This window comes from Rutidosis leptorrhynchoides, chromosome 5 (assembly GCF_046630445.1).
Source record: "Rutidosis leptorrhynchoides isolate AG116_Rl617_1_P2 chromosome 5, CSIRO_AGI_Rlap_v1, whole genome shotgun sequence".
Taxonomy (NCBI): domain Eukaryota; kingdom Viridiplantae; phylum Streptophyta; class Magnoliopsida; order Asterales; family Asteraceae; genus Rutidosis; species Rutidosis leptorrhynchoides.
The window spans coordinates 299121645-299128847 of NC_092337.1; the positions used below are offsets into that span (position 1 = coordinate 299121645).

At 35.6% G+C, this 7203-nt stretch overlaps 1 long non-coding RNA gene across 3 annotated transcripts; it reads right to left on the minus strand.

Annotated features, from left to right (window-relative positions):
• Positions 1–3164: 3164 nt before the first annotated feature.
• LOC139847460 (uncharacterized) lies at positions 3165–6379 on the minus strand. Of its 3 annotated transcripts, none has more exons than XR_011759510.1 (4): positions 5853–6379; positions 5234–5413; positions 3710–4433; positions 3165–3398 (listed from the first exon to the last, which is right to left on the minus strand). It is a non-coding gene; the product is annotated as an uncharacterized lncRNA (long non-coding RNA). The 3 variants fall into 3 exon arrangements; XR_011759511.1 differs by having other exon boundaries at positions 3710–4511; XR_011759509.1 differs by having other exon boundaries at positions 3710–5413.
• Positions 6380–7203: the final 824 nt, after the last annotated feature.

Sequence of the window (7203 nt, forward strand, 5' to 3'; positions counted from 1 at the left end):
GCACCCAAATCCTTCCGGCGTAATATCGTAGTCCGTTCTCCTTAACTTCGAATCGAGAGACGAGGATGTTTAAAAGTTCACGTCCGATGTGGTTGTCCTTAAGAGCCTCCTCTTGAGCTACACGAATTTGGCTATTAAGGTTGGAGTGGATGGTGATGTTTAATGCTCGGACGCGAAGAGGTACCGTTCTTTCCTTTCGACTTAAGGCATCGGCCACTACATTTGCCTTTCCGGGGTGGTAACGAAGTTCACAATTGTAATCGTTCAAGGTTTCAATCCACCGTCGTTGTCTCATGTTTAGTTGCTTTGGTCGGTCAAAGTCAACAAAAAGTCAACACGTTCGGGTCGGGTCCCGAACTATTTTTCTGAGGTTTTTAATCATGTATGAGCATGTTAGGACAAGTTACACGTGAATCGGAGGTGCGTAGCATAGCAAACATTATTCGAAAATTGACAAAGTTGGACAGACCATAATGGCGCGCCGCGCGGGTATATGGCGCGCCGCGCCATTACCTGTGCAGAGAGTTCTGGCAGTTTTTAAGTTTTATGCACGAACCTAACTTCAAACAATCACCATTTATGATCCGCAAACAATCAAGACAAGTATCTTATACCGTTGGGAAGGTAATTTGACGAGGAAAACAACTAAACACATTTCATCAATCAATCTACCTATTACAACAACCAAAACCGCATCTAATGCTTAACATTAACCGCATACAAGTTCATAAATGCAATTCAATGATTCGGGCAACCAATTTACATGAATGATATGCCGTTTCGAAGGTAATCAAGCATACAATCCAACTAAACACTTACCAATAATATTATCAAGCATTTAATGCATCAAGATTCAATTTACTTCTATCAAACCCTAACCCAAAATCACAAATTCAACAATCATGATTATGAAACTAATCTATGTCAACCTACATACCAATTTGAAGCTAGTGATGTTAGGAACACAATTAAAACATGAACTTTCATCATCAAACAACATATGAACACCTAAAACTCAAGATTATGCAAGTGTTCTTTCATAATGAACTAGTTACATCAAAATTGCAAGAACAAGCATACAAATCACATAATCATACTAGACTTGAGCCATAGACACTAATTAACAACTTTATAACTCAAAAATCTCAAGAACACATAAAATTAGTGATTTTAGAAAGTTACCCAAAATTGATGAAATCGGTATGGAATCGAAGAGGAGATCACGAGGAGTTCAAATATGTAATTTGTTTTGATTGAATCCTTCTTGAACGAATTTGGATGATGATTTCCTTTTGATGAAATTTGAGAAAAATATGGAAGTATTTTAGAAAAAGAGAAATGAATGGATAATGGTGGGGAGGTGGTTGACTTAGTCAAAAGCTAGTCACCACTTTGGTGTTTTGGCGAAACTAGTCCCTCGAGTTCGGTTGCGGGTGCGTTAAATTACCTAAACATGATAATTTAAAACGCGTATTAACGAGATGTGTTATAAACATATAACGGAACTTAAATAGTTAAACGGAAAATTGACGGGAAAAAGGCGGGATGTTACATGTTGATGGTTAAAACTTGGTCATAATGATGCTAAAACATCAAAGAGTTGTACACCTGAAGCTTATACGCATCAAGGATGAGAACCGTGATGAGCATCAAGCACCAAGAAACCCACCGGAGCACTTGCTTACTGTTTTTCGGGGTCTGATCAAACACTGGGACTTCCGGAAAGTTGAGTTTCAGATAGTTCGTTCCGAGTAGATGACTTTTCGTTTAAGACTCGCCTAAATCCGATATACGGTTTAGGATTTATAGCCTTCCGAAAGTCACTACGCCTTTGTAACGATGTGCTGAAATTTCTGACCTACTCGCGCTTGAACCATCGCCACGTTCAAACGACATCGAGTTAGGATCTGAAAATTGGACAGCGGTAAGAGGACTCACAAACGGAGCCTTGACCACTGGCCGCACGTCATTTTCAGTTTGTATAGAGGTCGTAGCAGCTGTCCGAAGTCAGCCCTTTGTTTCGATCTCTATTCTTGTTAAAAACTTACTTTATCTTTTACGAATGATGATGATGATGATACTTAAACTTAATTTATTCACTTTTAAACTTTTGGGGACAATATAATGACTTAGTAACCTTTGACTTAGGTTGAGGACCTTTCGGACCGACTTACTACTTGTATACTTTTCATAGCGACTTTTACCGCATCATTCACTGTGAGTTATAGCTCCCTTTTTACTTTAACTATTTTGGGACTGAGAATACATGCGCTTTTTATGTTTTACATACTAGACACAAGTACTTAAACTTTATATATGTGTGGGTGACATAACGGCACAAAGATTCCCCTTAGCTCGGTAAAGTTTAACTATTGGTTTATGAACCGGTAGACGCGAATCTTAGATATAGATCCATAGGGTTTGACATCCCCACTCAGGCTAGTCGCGCTAGCATTCAACGGGTGTTTAATACTTCGTAAACTTACGCACTTTCCGGGTATACTTTTAGGGGGTGATATTACTTGTTAAACCGGGCGCCCACGGATAAGCATATACTTTATCATATGGATTTTAGATACTGTTTTGAATACGAAATCTCGTGGTCTACATTACATTACTGATTACAAACAAACTATAGCTCACCAACATTCGTGTTGACATTATAAAGCATGTATTTCTCAGGTGCTTAGACGTTGTTGCTTCCGCTGTTAGACTTGCTGTTATAGTCTTGGAGTTATAGACTTGCTGTTACAGACTCGCTGTGTTAGACTTTCGCTGCATTGTTTAGAGATGTCTCAAACATGGAACTTTTATTTTTGCATTCACAACTTATGTTACATTTGAACAATGGCTTTGTAATGACCTTTGTGTCACGTACTTATGTTAATGCTTTCTATTTGTAAAAGCACGCTATCTTTGTAAAACATTTGACGTTGGTAAAGACGTCACCTTTTCATGAATGCAAAACTTGTTTTAAAAAGCATGTAGTATTGTACCTTGTAATGGACATGTTGTTGATGATCCATACACGATGGTTTTGTACGGGGCGTCACAGCATTTTCGTGATCGTTCACATCTAAAAATAGCGATGACTTTCTATTGTCCGAATAATGTATGTAGGGTATTGAAGCAAATATGATTTTTATAAATATGTTAAACCCATAATATAAACACAAACTTTTAACAAAGAGACCGAGTCAAAAACATACACATAAAGATCAAACAAACACAAACTTTTAACAAACTGACTCGATTAAAAACATTCACAAAACAATCAAATGATTATACCTTCTATTTGGACGCACTTAATACAATTAAATGATTATACTAACTTCCTTTGATCTCAGAGACGGAGCTTGACTAATCCTCGGACCTAAAAGACGTGCAGTTGCATGTACCTGGCCGGAGAGAAATTGTTATTTTACCTTGGCATATCAGGTACAAAACAAACAATTTGATCCAAAGTTTATACACTGAAGTACCATGAGGGTTTTTATCTCTTTTAAAACCTACTTTACATGCCCCATGTTTAATAGATAAAATTAGCTAATATAAGCAAGCTATATACTTACAGAATTACTTAAATTCATATAAACGGAGTTAACAATTAATAAAAATGTTAGTGCTAATGAAATGAAAGCTGAGTAAACAAAATGCTATGGAAAGGAGCTTAAATTCACAGTACTCTGATTTAGAATTTAAAGTTTACCTCATTGGTAGCACTTTATATCTTCTCCATTGAAAGATAAAAATAAACCTCCAAGATACCTCCCCGTACCAAAACATTCAAACACTCAATATTGTTACCATTACATATACATTGAGAAGGACGACCTTGTCTTAAATAACTATTAACCTACAACCATAAAATCCTCACCAATTCCACAATTTGGTCCGACATATTGGCTAAGCTTCAACCTGTAATTTACAATCCATAAAATGGAAATCAGTAAGCAGCAACCCTCGATTTAAGCAGTTGATACAAAAAATCAGTCTTACAAAACTAAACGCAATGAAATTTTGACGTCGCCGGTTTTCCCTACTTATCATTCGAGCGAATCAACACAGATGGAATGACTGACAAATGATTTCTCTCCATCACTATCAAGAGTTACAGCGGCATATACGTTGACCAGAATCATTAAGCTCATATAACAAATGGTAGAAGACAACTTAAAATTTCATAAAACTGGTATCTAGATTGTAATTATAAATGCAAGAAAAACATTATCTAAGGATTATTGACAAATGTCATTGTACCGAACTCGGAAAACGTGAATTGGCTTTATGATACTTACCTATTTTCTTTCCATTCGATCCACTTGGTTGTACGTCACCTACGTCCTGGATGCACCCAATGTAGCATGTTCAATTGTTCATGTCTATGTTTACTGTTATGTTAGTATTCCATAGGGCATTATGTTTGTCTCTTACTGCATACCATAAAGCATTATGAAGACAAATACAGATAGCTGTTGTGGAAATAAAAGACTCAATGATTCTTGATATACCTATATAGTAACACTTACAATTATGAACAATTTGATACATTTTGTAAATAATAAACATGGGCAAATACAATGAGAAATATATGTCTGCAAATCATATTAGCTACTTAGTTGTTGTGTTACGTCTTCTGGTTCAAAAGATATTGCAGCGAACAGAATACATGAAAATATGGCAATATGAGAGCCCTCTTTTTAAGAATTCAATTGTATACAACACTCCATTACAAAAATTATATAGAATGCTAGTTAATAAGTTAGAACGGATGTTTAAAATATGACAAATTATCTATTAAATATGATGGTAGCCACTTCATGATTGTCCATATGAAACAGAATATATAAAAAGACATAGTCAATGACCAATAGATGGTATTAAACATTTTATACCATACCTACTTAAGATAATATATTAGACTAATAAGCAAGCTATAACACAGTTGGTGCTTATGCAAAAACCAAAAACATCATCACAAAGTAAAATACAAACAGAAACTACTGTTTAAACAACTGCACAAAGAAATTATATAATATATGAATAAACATAATAAACATATGACAAATAAGCAAGTTACAACAGCTGATGTTCATGTAAAGAAAAATGGTATATTCATGGCAGCAAAAATAGGGGACATACCAACTGCATATTGGATATGCAAAGTCATAAATAAATAACAAACTAAGACAGCCCATCAGTTAAAAAAATTCAAACAAAAATAGCAACGTACCAATAAAATTAGAGGATCCAGTCAACGATAAGCCATCATCATCATGATTAAAGAATGAGAGTCAGAAGCTCGCACACATTCTTCAATTAGTTTGCCCAAAATAGGTAGTGACACGACTATTATCTCCAACTGATGACTTGTAAGAATATCTCTTCTTTATCCTCTAAGAAGTTGAGCCATCTGTGATATTTATGAAGAAGTATATAAAAAAAGTTGCAATGTGAAGTGAATTACCGATAGGACCTTCGATTATGCGAACTCGAGCTTTGGTCTCTTAGCACATCTTTATAGTTACATCTCATTTTAGTCCAACTATGTACTGTAACAAATTTTATGAGCTGGAAAATTAAAAATTGAGAATCATGAAACACACAAAATGTTCCATGGATGTTTTTTAAATATTACTAATTCTGTTATTGTAAGTAAACTCTGCAGATACCCTTAGTTCCAAATTAAATTACATTTGATCTCTATTATGGCTTGTTATATATTGCACATAACTTGTTCGTTAAAAGTCCTCATATGACATAATTTGAAAAAATCAGACAAATAAGAGATGAGATCATTCTAAAATTACCAATAACTATGAGATCAAACTGAAAACAATTAAAGAACATACCATTGGCATTTGTACAGACTTCAAGTGACGATAATGGATCGATAATCGACTCTGGTATTGAACTATAGGTAATAGGGGCTACAAAAGTTTGGCGAAGACTTGGAAAACCCAGATTGTAGAAAATAACAGCAGATTTCTGCCTTCAATCGTAGCCAGAAATTAGGGTTCACAGCCAATATTCCGCAACCCTAAAACAAGGAATAAAACGGTCATCCATCAAACAAATAATCACGATGGTGACGAAACCCTAATTATTTTCGTTCAATCATAGCCAGAACTGGAGTACTTTTTCGTTCAATCGCAGGCACAAATTAGGGTTCGCATCCAATTTAGTTCGGCCTTAAAATAACGGAATCAGTAAGCAAACATGTGATGACGATGGTGAAGGGGAAGAAGAACCCTTGATTTTACCCAAATCAAACGTTCAGCGTGGTTTTGGTAACGAATGCAGAATATAGAAAAGATAGAACGGGTTTAATGAGGAGAAGGTTATTGGGCTAAAAATCCAAACGACATACCGATTAAACAAAACGGTATACCCATTCTTCAGGTGTGTGGAGTTTTGATAAACGCCTGACTTCAATTTTGTCTTAGAGCCGCGCCGTGGGACATTATAGGCGCGCCGCGGCTACTGCCCAGGACATACCCTTTTAACTCGTTTTAAATGGGGTTTTTGAGGAGTGTTTTTGTCTTTTCACCCTAGGGTCAGCTTTTAGGGCATAAAATTGACCTCAAAGCTCGCTAGGAGCTCATTCTTATCCACTTCAACATTTCAATTTAGAGAGAAAGAACTTGAAACCCTAGAGTGAGAAAGTTGGGATTTAGAGAGGAAGAAGCTAGTTTCTATCATTTAGAGTTGAGTTCTTGTGGGATCTACCTAGTAGCCATCTTTTGGTGTTGTGGTAAGTTCTAATTCCAAATTTTAGTGTTTAATTTGGTTAGGAGTTAGTGATTTGTTTATGGGTTGGGTGTAAGCTTCCTCGTCATGAAAAATGGGTGATTTTGGGTATGATACAAGTAACTAAACCTAAAAGATTTATAATCTAGGGTTTAGGTTACTGTGTTGGCCCGTCAAAATCCCTATTGACGCAGCACATCATTCATCGGTCCCATTGCGAGGTATTGACCTCTATATGATACGTTTTGTAAACATTGCATTCATTTCAAAAGACGCGATTTCTATACAAGAAAGTTTTCAAAATCATTATACATTTCTAATGTATATAGACAAATGGTTTCGACAGATGACAAAAATTACATAAATACAGTCCCCATAAATAAATTGTTTTCATAAACTATCATCCATAATGATATAATCAATAAATTAAATGATATCTTTTGAATGCAATTT